The sequence below is a fragment of the Polypterus senegalus genome, chromosome 2 (genome assembly GCF_016835505.1).
Source record: "Polypterus senegalus isolate Bchr_013 chromosome 2, ASM1683550v1, whole genome shotgun sequence".
In the NCBI taxonomy this organism is placed as follows: domain Eukaryota; kingdom Metazoa; phylum Chordata; class Cladistia; order Polypteriformes; family Polypteridae; genus Polypterus; species Polypterus senegalus.
The window spans coordinates 250174273-250194835 of record NC_053155.1 but is presented as its reverse complement, the minus strand read 5'-3'; positions in this window follow the sequence as shown (position 1 = coordinate 250194835).

Genomic DNA, 20563 nt, shown 5'->3' with positions numbered 1-20563 from the left:
TTTTCAATCTTCCTGTGTTGATGAACACCATATCACAATAAAACATGTGGAGCTTCATAAATAATCCATCTGTCCTTTATGCAGATAAAGCCCATGATCCAGAAGACTGTAAAGGCCTTAAGCTTACTGTCTAATAAAAGATGCTGGATATTGTTAAAGAACGTTGAGAAACGAAAGAACATGAACAAAGTGTCAGTTTTGTCCAAGTTTGTGTAGGCTCTGTGGACCATGTAGATCCAAACTCTGTGTGCCTAGTAGGTGAACTGCAAGGGGTCTTTAGCCAAGGATTCAGCCTATCCAAGGTCATTGTGACATGAATGTGCACTTTCTACATGTTCAGAGTGAAGGTGAATAGGTACTGAAGAACATCACTGAGTTGTTTTTGTACATTTTGAGCAACTTAAGCCTGATGTCATTGGGAAAAATGATTATTTTCCAACTTTCTTCTTACCTGATCCGCTAATACAGACAGTATCATGCAGCAGCTTTGTATTATAACCTTAAGTTTCTTTAACTATAGTCTTATTATTGCACCAATTTGCCTCCTAGAGTGATGCCTCTTAAGTTATTATACATCCAATGAATCTGTGTGGAAACAGCAACAGCTAGATGTGTGAGCTGTAACCAAACTTTCTAATTTGTTCAGTGAGTACAATTTTATAAAAGTAATTACCTCAATCTGTCGATGTGTACAGAATGTGCTTGAAAATATGATTACATTTTCTTTGAGTGTGTAGTATCAGATAACATTTTATTACTTTGTTTTTGTGTTGCTGAAAAGTTTTATTTACTGCTTTTACATTCCCCAGTCATTCAGCCTATTTTGACAGAGCTTTTTTGAAGTTTAGAAGCAGCAGCTGTTGCAAACATTTTGGAAATGCTCATATCTTTTGCTGAAGTTTAGTATGAAAAAAATATATGACATCAAAGAGGCAATGGCAGTGATGTGTGTTAAATTAGACAAATACCAGTCATTGCCTTTTAGGATCACTAATACAATCAAACATCTCAGATGTTTGACAGCTACCTGTTGAAAAATACATCAATTTTTCTATTTATCATTTTTTTACATCCAAATTTAATTTTACACAGTCATTGCATCAATGCCTTTAACATTGGGTGTAAGGTACAGAGAAGCTCTCTCTGGATGTGATGCTAGTCCAACATAGTGCAGTGGACATTCATTTTTCAGACTCTGTTATTTCTCTTTTGTTATTTCTTATTTCCTGTTTAAAGTGGATTCTAGATTATTTTGGCCTGCTTATATGGACCAACTCCAAAAAGAGTAAGCTCAAATAAACAATGAAAAAAATACTGGTGAGCTTGCTTTATATAAGAACTAACTCTGTACATAAAGCCCTTGCTCACATATAAATATGGCCCATATCCACTTACTACAATTTCTAGTAAGCCCTTTCTGGAGGAAAAGGTACTCTGGATTTGAATATACTTACTATATGAAATGCACTTTCTATTCCACATCTTTTGTTATTAACCACGGTGAAGAATATGGAGGTCATGAAGGGTTCAGTTACTGTGCAATTTTTGCCATGGAGCTAGGGTAGGCAATCAGTAATGTTTTGCTATAGGCAAAAATGCAATTGTGCTGCTGCAACATTATAACCAATAGGCAATAACACATACAAGCCATATGCAATCTACAGGGTGTCCCAAAAGTCACTGTACACTTTTAATAAATTCTAAAAATTACACAAGAAACTGAATTTATTAATATTTCTAACATCAACAAAATGAGTCATTGCAGTTTTACTTCTTATGCTTACCATCATGTTCCATTGTGTATACCTCCACATGAGCGCCTCCATTTTTGACAACTTTCAGCCAACTTCGGATGCAAGCCTCTTCGACATTTTGCAGCATCTCTTCCCCGACCTCGCTGCAGGCCGTGCGGATTCTTTCCTCAAGCTGTGGCTCAGTGGCATACATCTTGTTTTTGATATAGCACCACAAAAAAAAGTCACAAGATGTAAGGTTTAGGGGAGCACGTAGCCCATTTGAGGGGACCCCTTCGACCAATCCATTGGTCAGGAAACTTGATGTTCAGAAAATCTTTGAATAACCTGGCAGAATGGGGAGGGGCTCCGTCTTGTTGAAAAAAGACATTAGCAAAGTCACTCCTCGCCTGAAGTTGTGGCACAGAAAACTCCTGCAGCATCTCCAGGTAATTTCCCCCTGTAACAGTGGTCATAATAGAAAAAAGGAAGTGTATAGTGACTTTTGGGACACCCTGTATTATCTGCACATTCACCAACATATAAAGTAAATATTTTAGTACTACCTTGTACACTCTTTAAGCAGTCTATAGCAGTGTTTCTCAGCCTTTATGGTGTTGTGACCTATTTTTTTCTATGTAAGTGTTTTTGCGACCCACCAGTCACCCTTTGTAGACTCCAGTGCAGTTGTCATAGTGGAGGTTGGTCCTCTTTGTGAAATCGAGCACGATTGTCTGATGAAGTATTAAATAATAGCAACAATGGCAGCTGGCAATCCACATTTGAGACCCAACTATGGATGCCAGCTTAAGCTATACAAGATTTCCAAGTCTTTAATAGTCATTTGATACATACTGTACATCCCATACCAATGTGCATCTCTTTGTTATATTTAAAAATTAGATATCTATGGGGAAAACAATATTCCACACAAACCAGACTACCAGTGTACTTAAAAAACAAAGAAATCCTTAATTAAGTTTAGCTTTCAAAAATTCACGTAGTAAAGACCTTAATGACCTCAAAGGGCTTAAATGAATTTTCTAATTCAATTTTCTGCACCAATCTTAAAGGTACTGGGAAATTACTACCAGTTCATTAAGTCTTTCGAATGTCATTGTGCTGCTGGGATCATTCAAAATACTTTATCTGAGGGTCAGTCTCTGTTACAGACAAGATACAGCTGCTATTGCTATCCTTGGCAAAAAAAACTTTGTAGTGGATCCAATGACTTTAAGATGATACATTACCATACTCGCTAACTGAGTTTGAAATAATATGTTTTGAGAATATGCCTTTGTGTTTTTGGAGTGCCTATTCTTAAAACAATCGCCTCTTTTTATATTAAGAGCGAGATAGCTTTGGTTGTTTGAAACGTGTTTGCAGTTTTCTGTCAGCCAATCGTCTCTCAACCCAAAAATAAGAATTAGGGCCAGTGCCATGAAGTCGGTGAGTGGCCCTCATTCTGCAACCATCTGATATGATTAAAAAGAACCTGAAAGGATGACATGCTCTGCCATCAAGTTTCTAATAGGTTGTAGAATAGTTTAAAAATGTACATTAGGCTGCCACTTTGGGCATGGAGAGAAAATGTTGTATTCAAGTTATTGGGAATCTTCTGAATTTTCTGTGATGTTTTTCCTTTCCACTTTGTTGTGTTCTTGAATTTTTGGTCAGTGTTTTTTGAGAAATTTGTGTAATTCCTGTCTGTCTCATAACACATAGATGTCGCACAAGACAACTTCCAAAGGTGTAAAGGAACATTCAGTCTTTGAGACATTGACTAATATAAATCCCTGCTTTGAAGCTGTTTATTCTGACGGTTCAAAGTATCCTTCATATAATGACTCTAGAATTCTGCTACTGTATGTAGTTTTGAAAGAATGACTATGTACAATCCGTCATGCATCTTAAATGCTTTTGTTACTAACCAGTGCCAGACAAAAAAAGACACTGCTGACTTGTTTGGTTTTTATAAATTTAGGTCATTCTTACTAATGAGTTCCATTACTTGCTTGGGGTTGATGACAACCAGACTAAGATGATGATACAATCTGGACAACATTGTTAAGCTGCACTTCACCAGGCACAGAGGGTGGCATAGTGTAGAATAGGCATTGCATACTTCATGTCACCCAGTCATTTAACCTGCTTGTTAGGGATAATTTGAGTTTGCAAGGATTGTCCAATACGATCCTATTAGTAATGTACAGTTTTCAAGCAAGCTAAGATGGTGTAATTTTCAAAAAAAACTTTTACTCTCTTACATTCAGTTTCTCTGTGATATTGCCAGCATTGTTTTACTCAGGCTCCATCTCTTTCAACATATCTGGAGGTTTTTGAGACACCAACTACAGTGGAACCTCGGGTCATGACCGCAATTTTTTCCAAAACTCCGGTCACAACCCGATTTGGTCGTGACCCGAAGTTTTTTCCCAATAGGATTTTATGTAAATACAATTAATCCGTTCCGGACCGTACAAGCTGTATGTAAATATATTTTTTTAAAGATTTTTAAGCACAAAAATAGTTAATTATACCATAGAATGCTCAGTGTAATAGTAAACTAAATGTAAACACATTGAATAACACTGAGAAAACCTCCAACAGAGAAAACTAACCTTGCGGTCTCTTTAAAAACAAGCCCGGTGCATTCTTTAAGTGCCTTCTCATGCTCACTCTCTCATGCTCTCTCTCTTTTGCTTGCTCGCTGCACAGGGAATGCACAGGGAGTTACTGAACATATGTGGAAATCATTGGCGCGTACGAACCGGAAGGGAAACTGGCTTGTTCGTCACCCGAGAGTGTGGTCGTGAACAGATGCAAAAGTTTGGCGAACTTTTTGGTCATAACCCGATTTGTACGTGGTCCAAGACATTCGTGGCCCAAGGTCCCACTGTATAAGTTTCACATCCTCCATTAACAGTAGAATCTCTGAAGTCTACGGAAAAACTTGTAATCCCAGGCCACCTTAAATTCATTCACACCTCTCCATTAGTGTCTTTTGTTTTGTAAATGTGTGTGTGTATAGGGTAAATAATATATTGTTATTTGGAACACATGCATTTCATGTGTGTTCCGTATCTACAACAATCAGTGTAAATGCAGGATGACAGGAAATGCGAGAAATGCAAGAAATGTTTAACACATACGTAAAACTAATTTTTTTTGTGTTATAGTACTAACAACAAAATTTTGACATGAAGTGTATAATGTGTAAAGACTTAAGTCCAAATATCAAACACTTTCACAAAAGATACATGTATAATAAAACAAGTGTGCTTTTATTCAAAAATATAACAGAAGAAAAAGTAATCGGGTTAGGGTGCGATGCTGACAGGACCACTTGGGTGGTGCAGCTGTAAGAAATGCTAGCTCATAATCAAGAGTGGGTTTGAGTCCAACCGATTGCCAGAATTGCAGTTTTGAGTAGTGAGCTTCGCTTATTGTAACTGTTATACAATAAAACCATACATATGATTTGAGTCTGTAACAGCCGGTGTAAATGTATGGTACTTGTAAAATTTTGTGTTTTTTTGTTTTCTTTTGCAAGTGTTGTTTACATGTGCAAGATATATAGATAACTGTGCCACCTCCACCTACTCAAAGCATCATGATGTTCCAACAATGATGGATGGATTAAAAGGCAGAAGTCTACGTGACCATCATTTTCAAGTCCTTCCAGGAGAACCCTAAATCTAAAGAGGACTGTTTCATTTATGTTAGGTAGAATGCCCAGAGGGAACTGGGCGGTCTAATGGTCTGGAATCCCTGCAGATTTTATTTTTTTCTCCAGCTGTCTGGAGTTTTTTTTTTTTTCTGTCCACCCTGACCATTGGACCTTACTCTTATTCTATGTTAATTAATGTTGACTTATTTTATTTTCTTATTGTGTCTTTTATTTTTCTATTCTTTATTATGTAAAGCACTTTGAGCTACTGTTTGTATGAAAATGTGCTATATAAATAAATGTTGTTGTTGTTGATAACTGATACTTATTTGAACTTTAATAGTCCCAAAAGGGAAACTTCACTTTTTATAAAAGCTCAATAAATACATAAATGCATACTTAAATATTATAAAAAAAAAAAAATAAACCCAAGAATTATGAAAACATACTCGGCTAAAGACAAAAATGAGCAGTCATTGTCAATGTGAGGCATTATGCATGCGTATTGCCATTGGTATAAAGGAGACCCAGTAGTGTTTTTTGACACTACTGCTGAATAATTAATTGGTTGAAAAGATTCAATGCTAGTGTGCCAGAGAAAGGCACTAAGATTTATCTTCATTCTTTCTTTCAATACTACCTCCAGCAGGTCAGGAGCGCATCTTATTTTTGAGCTTGCCTTTTGAATTAGTGATTGATTCGGCAGGGCCTCTTTTGAATTAATGTCACTAGCTCTGTACACTATATCTTAAAAAGTCATACTGGCCATGACAGAGTTGTGGAATGTGTCACTTTCCATATTAAAGGAACAAAGTTTTCAAAGACAAAGAGTCTGCTCTTATATACAGTAATTCCCCTGAGTTATGAGACTAGTCCAGCCTGTAATTGATAGGTAACCCCAAGTAGCAGTGCACCACCTCAACAATCCACACCATGAATAGCAAATGGGCCTAGAGGACGTTTGGAGTTGGGGAAGTCAATAACTGGTTCTTTGGTTTTGTTGATGTTAATTTTCAGACATCTCTCTTTGCACAAAGAAACAAAGTTCTATCCTGACTTCTATACTCTGTCTCATCCATCTTATTAATTACATCAAATTAGTGCAGAATCATATGAACATTTCAACAAGAGACATGACCTGGTGTTATATTTATAGTCAGAGGTGTACAGGGTTAAGCAAAAAGGAGACAGACTGTCCCTTGTTTTGCTCCAGTGTTGCTCACATCCACATCAGAGACACAGTCCTTGCACCTTGCAAACTGCAGTCTGTCCAGTTTTCTGGGGCCCCATAAGTTCATCAACCTGTATATCTCTGGATACTGGAGTAAGATTTTTGGAGCAAATAGATAATTGAATCTTCCACACCAATCTGGTCCTGTGGCTTTTCTTGTGCGTACATTCCATCACTGTCTCCTCATTTTGCCATCAGTTATGGACAGATGACACTGATTGTCAGGGGTGGACACATCACTTGCCATACCAATTAAGTGGTTGGAGTTGTTGATGTGGCTGGACTGGTCATTGGAAGAAGGTGGTGGTGGTGGTGGAAGAAAGATAAATCCATTTAAAATTACACTGATGTTCAGCAAAGGTTTCTACCGAACATCTCTACCATGAATCCCAATTTTACTCGGTCTCTTTGTTATTATGTGGTCATGAACACTGATCTTAGCTGAGGAAAGACAGCCCTACAATTTTTTGGATGTTCTTCTGGGATCCATTATAATTCCTTCAGTGATTCATCCTTCATCCCTTGGGATAATTTTGGCAGCCCAGCATTTCCTGAGAAGATTCCTTGCTGTTCCAAATGTTCCCCATTTACTATGTCATGGTGCAGTCCTAGAGCTTAAGAAATTGCTTTATAACTCTTTCCCGATTAATAGGTTTCAACTGCCTTTTTTATATACTTTTTTATCTTTTCACATGACCTTTGAAGATCACGGCACAAGGTTCCTCATTTTTTCTGGAGTTTTCCTTGATCGAGGCATAGTGTCCTTTTAATAACCTTGTGGTGAAGCTTATGTTCAACAGGTCTGGCTGCAATCAGGTCTAGATGTGTTAATGGAGCTGAGTGTAATTACCATCTAATTCTGGTCAGCTATTTCATTGAGTAACTAAGGGGACAATTAGCTTTTCACACAGACAATACAAGCAGTGGACAACATTATTACTTAAATAGCAACAGTAGAAACTGTGTTAAATGTTTAATCTGGTTCTCCTAATTTTGTATGATATTTTGATGGTGTCATGTATTGTTTATTGTGGTTTTCAGTTGTATTTACACTGTTGTGTGTATGGATCTAGTTCTAGTAACTATGTTCCCAAGCTATAAAGTTCAAGTTCAAATAGACAAGAGTAGAGGGCATCATGATGGGTGCAACTACATTTTCACAACAATATATATAATGAAGAAACTATAGAGAAGATAAATAAAAATTAATTAACTTGTTGCATTTAGATATTAATTTTTGAAATTGACTTATTGCAATTTCACATTATTTTTTTATAATTTTATTTCTGCTAAGGCCTGCTAGACTATAAAAAGTAAAAAAAAAAAAAATGAATAAACCCTAAAGGGATGTCATTTTATCACAGATTGCATTCAAACATCAAGAAACATATCAAGCCAGTTCAGAGTGTATAATCAGACAAACAGAATGTCTTTGGACTGCAGGGGAAACATCTATGTAAATGAAAAGGGAAAACAAAAACTCGACTGAGAATTGAACCAACTCCAAGTGCTTTAAGGCAGCAACTCTATCCTGCTCCATAACACTCTCTCTTTATTTGATTTTATATTTGCACCTGTATTGTCCAATGGAAATGGAATTACAAAATGGCAGCTGACTCATTTAAAGTGTACTATTGTGTTTTGGGGCTTAGTATTTACCTTCCTTTTCATATCTATTCACAATTAAAGTGCACTTTAAAAGCCATGTTAAATACAGCATTATCTTTTCAGTTTAGTTTGTATGATGTGAGACTGTTTGAGATTTAAACACACTGCAGTACAGTAGCAGACATCTACTTGTTAGGTTATTTTTTTCAGTCCTCTATTCACAGTGTGCCATTATTTCTTGAAACATTCTGAACATACTGGCAAGCTAAAAAAAGACAAAGCAAAGCAAAATGACAAAGCCAAACCATGATAGGGCGGTGAGCCACATGCAAAGACATTGTTCAGACAGTACACCTGGGGCTTTTACCAGGGACAAAGTAGTTGCAAATCCAAAAGATACAGTACCTTGCACATTAACTGGAAGAACAGTACTTGGATATGTTAAAATAAATGTTTAGTTCCCAAACATTTTTGTACTGTTACAAGCAGTTTTGAAAGCAGCAATTTAAAGAATGTTTTACAAAGTTAAAGTGATTTGATTGATGCAGAAGAAATATTGCCCACCACAGTTTTGGAGAAATTTATTAAGCAATTATCTTTTCTATTTACTGTGCTTTAAAAGGCCATTATGTCAAGTTCCTTTACTGCCTAAATGTCAAGAAGGCCCAAATCTCCATTTAAAGTTAAAGCATATGTCAATAAATTAAAACAGTTAAAACTTTTAGGAAAAGGTGTTGAAACTGTATATCTTTCTCTCTAAATACAACACATTGACTTATTGTAGTGGCTAATCACATCTGTGAGACAAAATAGTTTTACATTTTCTCACCTCTTGGTACCATCGTAATTGAGATGTACTACTTCTCATAATCTCTCCCTATCTTCTCTCTCTCTTTTTTCTTTATATAAATAGTTTCTTTTAGAAAAAAATGAATAGAAAATTGGGGAAAGAATCATCAGGGAGAAGCAAATGTTTGCCCTATTTTTTGTATTTTGTTTTTATTTTTCAACATCTATATTTGGGAATGTTTCCTGCAAGTTCTTCCTGCATTGTATCAAGTAATATTTATTCTGTAACACAATGTACTTTTTTCTGAAGCTTAATCAATAAAAAATGGGTACCATTCTAGAAAATATGTTGAAAGAACCTAGTTGTGTAGACTACTTTTTATAGTCAATCGTGGTTTTCCATATTGGTTTGGAGTTGAATAAAGAAAGCTCAGTAGCACTCCTTTTTAAAGAAAACAACTAAACCTTGGATTTGACCATTGAGTATTAAAAGATAGAACTGGAGCCAGCATATTGTAAGAACATAATCACTCTTCCTAGATGATTTAATAATCTGCTGTCATGTCTGTCAAGATCTTCTGACAGGGGTTCAGACAAACGCATTTTTATAGATCAAGAGACAGTGATGTTTTGGGGTTCAAGCAAAGGTTCAGAACCTTTATCATCTCGAGTATGTTCAAAGAGTTTGCTAAATAAAGTTCATTAACAAAACCAAAATCATAACCAGTATTCTTTTAAAAAAAAGTTTGCTTACCCTAAATCTGTCCTTTATTTTTCAGTAACGTTTACACACTTCATGAACTCTCATTGTCCCATGATGTTATGGGTCAACCCCGACCAATGCTTCTGGCACTGCCTCTTCCAAGGAGAACAAAAACAACAAGTTTTCTTTTATCTCCAGTTCAGGTTGTTTGCCTTAGAGTGACAAACTGGGTAACTCCTTTTTTGCCCTTTCACATATTTTTGCTGTATTTTCTATTTTGTTAATAAATATTCTTCATTTCTAAGTGTACTTTGTTTAACTTGACGTTACATGCCAGAGATTGATGGTTCTTTCACTCGCAATGCATTTCTGGGTTATACTTTAGGATTTTCTTTCCATTTCGAACTTTAAAGCCAGCGGGACATAGAAGTTGAGACTTCTAGGCTAGCAAGGTTAGCCTTCTGGCCTGCTAAATGGTCATTTTGGAGGCCTCAGACCCCTTTTTACCTGTTTATGGCAGGGTGGTCTTATTGGAAGAGCAGAAGCTCAGTTAAAGGACAGATTATTTTTCTAAATAAAGGTTGATAGTGTAGGGGTGAACATATATTACGGAGACATTAACTACCAGTACTTATTAGGCAAGAACAGAGGAAAAAAAGACATAACAGCACTAGAAAATTTCCAGGAAAGAGCAAATAGACTGCGAGGATATGGAATATGTGGGGTTTGAAAAAAATACAGTAACAATTAACTATTAACCTCAGCTTAAGCAAACAGAGTTTAAGAGGAGACACTGTTGAAGCATTCAGAAATATGACAGGAACTATAGTTAATTCTAGCCATTGCTATAAAATAAACTTATCGACAAGAACATAAGGGCAAAAATTGAAGCTGACATTTATTTGCAGTGCTGACTTTCCACCTTCACACACAAAAACTTTAGAAGATATTCCCTTCACCATGATTTGCTTTTCTTTTGCTCTTAGTCATTGGCATTCCTTTCTCTTTCGGAATTCGCCAGTGGAGCCACTAGATAAATCTGACTCATAAGACAAAAGTCATTGAACATTTACCTTGCCAAAGGATTGGCCTTCTGGAATACCTAAATACTCATCACTGCACTGTGTTGCAGGTTTTTTATGAATATGGTTTTAAACTCTTTTCTACTTCCCCAAATTTATTTGAAGTTTGAAGCAAAAAGTTACAGTCCACTTTTCAAAAAGAAGTCCACTTTTATGTCTGTTTCACAACACAACATCAAAACTATAAAAATACTGAAAACATTAAAATAAAACATATGAATATACTATTGAGATAGTTAAATGATAAAGGCGGTATATGTACTATATTTTAATTGTAAGATGGAACATTTAAGATAAAGAAAATGGATAACCATTGAAAAAGTAGTATTTACTGGCATTGCCAACTCTCTGCTGCCACAGGCTTCTCTCCTTCTCTCTTTCACTTAGCCAAACTTTCCACAGAACGAAACAGAAATACGTGCCCATTATTAGGCTGATTACACAACGACAAGACACACTAGGAAGGAAGAACTTTAGCAGTCTAGTAACAAATGGATATTGGGTATATTTCACAAGACTCTTTAAAAAAGTGACTCTCATGAAATGTAATCTAAATGTATCATTCTGGGGAAGAGGTAGTGTATATCTGTTACAAAATATATAAAAATCTCATATTGTAAAAAGAGTACTAAAGGAACCATATACAAATAGTTCATGTTTTTGTATTAGCGTACAGTGCGTGTTGATTTCTGACCACATGTAGTTTTCAGCTAAACAATCTAGGCTGTATTTTAAAGCAAATTAATAAAATGCATACCAAATTCACTACGTTTGTCTTGGAAAATTTCCCGAGTGTAGGTAACAGCTTCTTTTTTATCCATATTTTTTTGGGTCACTGACAAACAGACCTTGCCTGTGGCAGTTTTATATAAAGTTAGGAACATACACTGCCTACAGCCAATTTATACTAATCTTGATTCCTGTGAATTTTCCAGAGATAGTACGTTTTATGAGTGGTGTAAGACTATATGTTAATTATGACCATGAAGCAGTGCTGCAATAAAACAGCTTTTTTGTCTGAAATAATATATTGAAGTAGAGAATTCTCATAGCAGCAGAGGCACAATTTCAATAAAACAGACCAGACAGTTGGTGAAAGCTGAAAGATTTAATTATTTTATGTGTCGCATGCACGACTGACAAAATTGAAAAATTAAAAGTGAAGCAGAACAGCATACCCAAACAAGAAAAAAATACCTTTTATTCTCCCTAGCTAACATAAAAGATGTTAGAGTCCCACACTGTTTAAGGGGTGACTTTTGCATTTGGTTTCTTTTAACTTATATCTGTCCTAGCCATTTATCTCAGGTGGTATTATCTAGCAGGTCATCCTTGCTCACTCCAGGGTTATGATAGCTGTCTTTTATAAGGTGCACCAACAATAACAAAATTTATTTATATAGCACATTTTCATACAAACAATGTAGCCCAAAGTACTTTACAAGATGTAAAAAAGAAAGTTACAAGAAAGAAAAAACATAAGATTAGGTAAATATTTTAAAGAATAAGTAACAAAGAAAAAATAAAATCAATCTATACAGACCTCCAGGTAGTAGAAGTAGAAAAGTAGCATCCTTACATACAATATCATAATGTAAGTCTCTAAAGGCGAGTCTGGTGATAAGGTCAGATGGCTGGGATGACTGAAAAAACAAAAATAAAATTCCAGTTAAGCTGGAGAAAAAAATTTAAAAAACAAAATCTGCAGGGGTTCCACGGCCACTCAGCCTCTATTGGGCATTCTACCTAACATAAATGTTCCTAAATCATTCCTCTTTGTTTCCAGGCTTCATATGAGATGATTCAATGAAATTGGTCTCGTGGACAGCCGAGGCACCCGCCTTCATTCCATCATCACAGGTGGCTGCATGTGCCTTGGTCAGGTGGTGGTGCAAATTGTCACCACAGAAGAACCAGAAAAGACAGCAGAGAAAATTAGAAAAAATTCCAATTTCCTATTTACTTTAAATCACCTTCTTTAGTTCCCAAGAAGTATAATGTAACCATTGTTACTTTGTAACCTCTCATCATATATACTACTTCTTTTTAATTGGTAACACATACCGTTGGTGTTTAATACATTTCACCAGCCTGGCACACTTGGCCAGCATACCAGATGCCTTCTTCTTTTGCAATATAAAGATGAGATTATGGTAAACTGGAGCCAGCAGGGTGGCAGATGCACCAGGCCTCACTCTAATGAAGAGGCCAAAAAAAAAAAAAACTCTTAACACCGTTTAGGTATATCCAAATATAAAACATATAAATAAGAGAATTCAGTTTTAAAGTTTAAAAATGGCACATGTTAATTGTGTAAACAGCTCTCATCGACACAGGACTATTCCCCCGAATGTTATCCTGGTTTAACACACAACATGCACTTTGGACCTCTCTTATTTAATTACACTCTCACACTTATTTGCTTCAAACCAACTGACAATTCCACCTGGTCAAAGCTGCAATGACAAACTGCATGAAGAAGAGCAAAGTGATGAGGCAGAGAGAGACGGATTGTACAATAAGGAAAGCCATCACATATATAACAAGGAAAACAGTGTGACAGATAGCAATGTAAATTATAATAACAAGAGAGAGAGATGAATGTGCAGCAAATGATGAAAACTACAGCATCAGTGCCCCATCACAATTTACCCATGCTGACAAAGTTGACTTAGCACCCTCATTTCAGCTGAAAACTCAAGGAAGCAACTCCAGCGATCCACTCAGCTTCTAAAATTAGATACTCAAACCCAGATGGCATGACAGCTCCTACTGATCATATATTTAATATTTAGAATTTGTGTGAGGTGTGCATTGGGCATGCATTAATATGGCAGGGTGTGGGGGTGCTTGAGAGGGACCACTAAAAAGCTTGCCCCCCCACCCACAGTTCAAAACTCTTGCCTACTCTGGTTAAAACTTTGAACCACAGAAACAAATGCCATGTGAACTGGATTACAATGCTCATAGGGAATACATACTGTACATACATACATAAATCACAGGTGCAATAGATCTGTTTGTCTTCCATTAAGCCATTGGCCTATCTGTGGCTTGCAAGGGCAAAATTCTACTTCCCATTTAGAGGATATTACAAATGGAAGAAAAAGAGGAAGAATGATCCATGAATTGCCATATATTAAACATGCCATACCAGCAAGATGAAGTACCCTCTGTAAGCCATAAGTATTTCAAAGAGTTTTTGACAATTATCAAAACATGGCTATTCTTTGTACAATACATTTCAGTGTACACATGTGAATAAAAGAATTATTAATTTTAAATAGAAAATGGACAATATCAAACTACAATAAAAAAGAAAGTTGGGGGTTGTGTTGAGTTTGTTGTACTCTAATTATTCGGGCAATGTACAAAGGATTTTAAAATTACTAATGAAATATTAAAGATGTAAAGCTGTGAAGAGTATTCTGCAAACATGTAGATAGATAGATAGATAGATAGATAGATAGATAGATAGATAGATAGATAGATAGATAGATACTTTATTAATCCCAAGGGGAAATTCACATAATCCAGCAGCAGTATACTGATACAAAGAAACAATATTAAATTAAATAGTAATAAAAATGAAAAGAATTAAAATAAAATTAATGTTCGCATTTACTACCCCGGGTGGAATTGAAGAGTCGCATAGTGTGGGGGAGGAACGATCTCTTTAGTCTGTCAGTGGAACAGGACAGTGACAAAAGTCTGTCACTGAAGCTACTCCTCTGCCTGGAGATGATCCTGTTAAGTGGATGCAGCGGATTCTTCATGATTGACAGGAGTTTGCTTAGTGCCCGTCGCTCTGCCACAGATGTTAAACTGTCCAACTTTACTCCTGCAATACAGCCTGCCTTCTTAACAAGTTTGTCCAGGCGTGAGGCGTCTTTCATCTTTATGCTGCCACCCCAGTACACCACCGCGTAGAAGAGGGCACTCGCCACAACCGTCTGGTAGAACATCTGCAGCATCTTACTGCAGATGTTGAAGGATGCCAACCTTCTCAGAAAGTATAGTCTGCTATGACCTTTCCTTGCATAAGGTGTGCAAGAGAGGTGCAAGATGATGATGTAGTAGCTGTACAGCAATGGAGTTATTAAGGAGAAAATTAGGGAAGTTCTGCTAATTAGATGACATGTTGAGTACAGATGGAGGTAGTGATAATGAGGGTGATAGGTGCATAGAGGAAATTGTTGGGAGTTGTCCTTCATTGTTACTTCAAATGTGTCTCTCCCATTGAAGTTTATGAAAGCTGTGTGAGAAGTAGTATGTTGTATGGATGTGAGATGCACCTGCAGGTAAAGAAACAAAGCTGAATAGAATTGAGATGAGAATGTGTGGAGTAAGTAAAGTACAACAGAGTGAGAGGAAAATAAATGCTAAATTAACAGAAAAACAGTGTGAAGATGGAATGGAAGAGGATGATTGGATGAAGAGGTGCACTGTAACGGAGATTTGAGGCCCCAAGAATGGTCAAAGAATTTGTTATTGAAGGTGATGTTAGGTGACACAAGAATAATGGGTCTAATCCCAAAACTTGCTCAGGGTCATGGATCAACCGGACAGCTGGATAAACTTAGAAAATGGCAATTTTACCATTGATGATGATGAATTGTATTATTAGACATAGTAAATACAGGTTAGTAGATTTTACTGTACACTTAAAGTTCATAATATGCCTGAGACACTACAGAGAGTAGTGTGTGTAATTCTAGTCACAGTACTAGCAAAAACACAAATCAACTCTAGAAGCTGTGAAGGAAACAAGCAGGTTAACTTTGGAATTATAAAGCAGGTTTTGTTCTGGCAAACTTAATGATGATGATGATGATGATGATGATAGAAATACTCTTATCTGTAAAATATTCAATGTTGTATTGAATATTTGTCTGAAACACAAAGGATTTGAAATTACTTTTCTCCATGTAAAAATCAAGACAGCAGGAGTTGCAAGAGGAGCCCAACTGAGCCAGAATGTCTTAGCTAAATTAAGTTACCACTGTGGTTGTAGTGGTGCATGAGACCACTAATAGGCATTCTGCAATTAAGACATTAGGACAATCTGATAAATCCCCTTACTACAGAGTGACTACAGAATGGACACTTAAGTGAAAGCTTAAATGTTTGCCCTTTCAGTCCTAAATAATCTTGGGACAACTCACTGACAGGGAGACATTGCAGTCAGGGTGTTAAAAGTGAATTGGTTTTACTTATTAAGTGAAACATTAGTAATAGTTTAGCTAATTTAAGACTGGTAGGCAAATGTGTAAAGACGGAGGAGTTTGACAGTGAAGGAAGTGAATTTTTGCAGTTCTTTGGTTTGTGGTGGGCGAGTGGACAAGCTGCTGACATCTTTGCATATCAAAGGCATTTGGGTATAACTTGGCTTTCATTGGACTGTCTGTTATGGTGTGAATCAGCCTTGATTGCATAGCTTCCTGAATAAAAATATCAGATTGAAAATTATATTTAATTTATTATGAAATATATACAATACAGTTTTTTCAGGAGAATTATACCAACAACCTACTGACAAGTAAAACATTTAGACTTCAAATATTATAGATCATCTATTCTTTTAAATAAAAATATATACTCATGCAGTATAAGAAACTTAAAACATAATAATACATGTGAGATTAAGACCTGTCCTTACTGTATTGATACACTTATTTTTAAATAAAACATAATTTGAAGGTGATCACAACACCTCTTTTATTTCATTAAGAGTCAGCATCAGCCAACACCTGTCAAAGCAGACAGATCAACTGCAGCACAGGGTCTTTAACAATCATTGTGTCTCACAGGACACTAACAGAGAGCAGCTTGGCTGCAACTACAATCAGCAGTTGTCAGTGTCCCTCACTGGGAACCCACAAATAGTTTCTTTACACCATCTGGGAAGAGGCTCACTATGCAGCTCCATCCTACACCACACTGCTTACATAAACGGTCTTGTTAAGTCCTGCTCTGCTTCTCAGTTCAGTGCTAGTACAGGCTTGTTATCTCTGCATCTGAATCTAATCTACTTTTCATGCTTTTTCCACCTCACGGTCTTCCCCTGCCACGTATAATTCCCTAAAGTGTGGCAGGCGGCTCTTTACACATTTTTCAAGGTCTGAACTAAGACCTCTTCTTCTTCTCTCTCCTTTTTATATTAAAAATTCAGAGTATACCTATATTTTCTTGGGAAAGGATGTCAGTTTACTGTCTCAAGCAGAAAACTGCAAGGATAAAAGGTGGATGCTCCCAAAGGCATTGAGATACCTTTTTTTTTCTTTCGAATGTGTGCTCCTTAAATATATGTGTTTGCTTTATCAAAGTGACAAGATTATCTTCACAGTTTCTGTGGACATCACACCTATATTCTGATTGAATTAATCAAACACACCCTAAGAAATGTATTTCTTTATAACAGTATATTTGCGTCTCTTTTTTCTTTTATATGTGTCTTTATCTGTTTTCTATATTAAAACACGGTGGTTATATATACTTTTTTAAAACACTAACAATTTCATGCTTTTGATTATGGATCTGTCTTCAAAAATCTTTTTCTTATCCTTTAACTTGTGTGAAATATGCCCGGACTCAGAGAGACACTGTCCAAAACACACACGTTTTTTATTTCATAGTGCACCAACCACCACAATAAACTCAGTCCTTTCTCTTCTTCTCTCTCTATTGTCACCTCTACTCCACTCCTTGCAAGCTCCGTCCTCTTCCCCCCGACTCCGGCTCCTTGAATGGAATGAGGCGGCCCTTTTATGTTGCACCCGGATATGCTCTGGGTGCACCCAGATGAACCTCCCGCAGAACTTCCTGGTGTAGCAGAAGTGCTGCATGGGCACCTGAAAGCACTCCAGGTGTATTCTGTTCCTCTTCTGGTATCACTTCCTGGTGTGGTGGAAGTGCTGCCATCCAGGGCTCCCGGATCGTCCAGGCGCCCCCGGCCGTGGCCTTGGACCCCAACAGGGTTGAGCTTCCAAGCTCTCCATCCATGACCCTGATGTAATCCATGGGGGCTGCCCTTTTGCACCACAGAGAAGATATTGCCCCTCTTCCGCTCCTTCCCTTCTCCAGGCGTCCTGGTGGGGCAAGGTCCCTGGTCATCTTCCACACTTGATAACTGGCTACTGTAAATAAACTCATTTCAATTGTGGAGGATTCCCTCTCCTTTAACTAATGCATATCATCATTGGCACGGTCCTGCCACTTTTTTTCTTAAAATCCATCAGGTACCCCTCTTGCTCATTACCTTTGCACCTCAATGTCATGCAAAAACACTTATTCTCTCAAGCCTAGACTACAAAAACCTGCTGTGCTACCAAGTCTTCAAGAAAATGAATGCTCTTGTCTTTCATACACTTGTGTCTATTTTGTACTACAGTCTCTTCACTGGCATTGTGCTGCTGCTAAGATTCAACCTGATATTTTCATCTTAACCTACACATTCTCCATTACCACCAGCTGTTGGTCTCTAAATGTGTCTCTGTGATAGGTTGCCTTTGATTCATCCTACCTAGATGGTGTCCTTGTAAACAATATTCAGACTACTTATAATGTAGTATAAGTATTCCTTGCTCCTTAGCTGTGAAACAAGGATCCTTATGATCATCCAAACTGTTCTCAGTCTGTAGAGGTTTGTTTACATCTTGAAGATTTCCATTCTTACAAAGACACTTATGACTTCTAGAGCTTACCATCCCATGCTTTCGTCAGGAATAAATATTACAGATGCTATTAGCCATTCACTAACTGTGCTTCTGTTGTACTGATAGGTCACCCTTTAGTCCAAGGACTGATGGTCATAAAGAGCTTCTTATTCTCTACCTTAAATTTTGTTATCGATCACTTATTAACCTTAGTGCAAAACACTCATATATAATGTATGAATGTACATATGCACTTTTAGTTATGTAAATATGCCTTGTATTAAGCCCTCTACTATAATACTACTAGTACAAATCATAATAATAAAAATAATAATAATAAATGAACCAATTAAAATGCAATGTATCACTCTTGTTAAAAAATGTCAGTTTACCCATCTGAAAGGAAATGTAACTTGTTTGTATGATTTAGTTACTGTCAAGTTGACACAAAACTTAAGTCATCATTAAAACATTAAACAAAAATTTTCTTCTTTTAAAAACTGGAGACAACAGAGCTGGAAAAGTGTGGATGATAAAGTTCATCTTGGCAAAAAGAAAATGCTGGACATTTTCTTTCTAAGATTCACCAACAATAAAAAATAAACAGATTACATATACAAAGTGATTTAATAAATAAGTATTAATGTCTCAGAAACTCTGCTGAAAGGAATTAAGAGGGGAAGAATAGGGTTGTGGCACAGTTACTAGACTCTTTTTTGTTTCCATTCCTAAAATGGTGGAAAAGTCTTCCAAAGACAGTTTTATGTCACGCCACCTGACTGTTTACAAGCTCCGCCTCTTCCAATCCTGACCACATGTAAACAGCCTACCAATCGTAAGCTAACATTTATTCACTGACCAATTAACAAGTATGTTTAACCGCATGGTAGCACAACCTAACCCTGTCTTATATCATTAGTCATATTGAAATTTCCATTTTTGACTGTCCTATATTCATTCTGGACAATAAAGGAGACATCTCTCTGCACCCTAACTCCATATCAGCTTATTTGTCTTTGTTCTTTATGCACAGTTTAGTTTTTCATACCACACACTTGAAATATGGCACACAGGGTCTTCTCACCATAATTCTGGCTTTTGATATTTAATATTTTGTTCTGGCAAATGACAAAAAATACTACAGCATGATCAATTAATAGAGAAACAGCAATTAACAATGAAGATCGTGGTGTAATGATTAGCACACCTGCATTTTGAAGAAGAAATCTTAACTTGACTCCCATCCATTACATGCAACTATTTTCTTTAATAATGCATTGATCTTATTTCTTGTTCCATGGCCCCAAGCTTAAACCTATTTGCATAGATCAGTTTTCACATTGACATTAAATAGTCTTTTCAGTGTGAAAAGTCAGTGCCAGAACGGCCAAATGAAATCTACCATGATGCAATGTTGTATAGCAATAAAATTTGAAAACAAACAAAGGGTGAGAATAATTTTTATTGGCATTGTAACAAGTAAGTAATGTATGTGTTTCTGCTACCTGACTGACTAGCACCCCATCTGGCGTTGGGTCCTGCCTTGCACCTGCACCGGTGCCCCTTGTGCTGTGTTTCTGATTTGGACATGTGCAATGTGGAAAGAGGGGAAAGAGTGGTTCACAGCATCAGGGACCAGAGGTCAATTTCTTACATCCTACCTATGCCCATATTTGTTGTGTTGGGATGTTTCAGTTTCCTCACACATCTCAAGTACGGGTGTAGGCATTATCACATTATATGATGGTCTGCTGTCCACTTTTTCTGATATGTTAAAGAACTCTGTGGTAACGTTATCAGGTGTGACATAGAACATGATTTTTTTAAAATTTTATTAAATTTATTGTAATCATTCCATACAAATAGATCCATTTGTACAAAAAATAGGATTGAAAACAAATCAACCCCCACCCCTGAGAAAGAGAACATGGCCAACGGAGTAAAACTTAAAGCTTGTAAACATACCCAAATTGATGAGTTTAATAGGAAAATAGAGATGAATGGAGTACGAAAAAGAAATGCAGAGATAATTACTTCCTCAGTGCTTTAAGAGCTTATTCTAAAATATTATTGATTAGATCCTGCCAGGCTT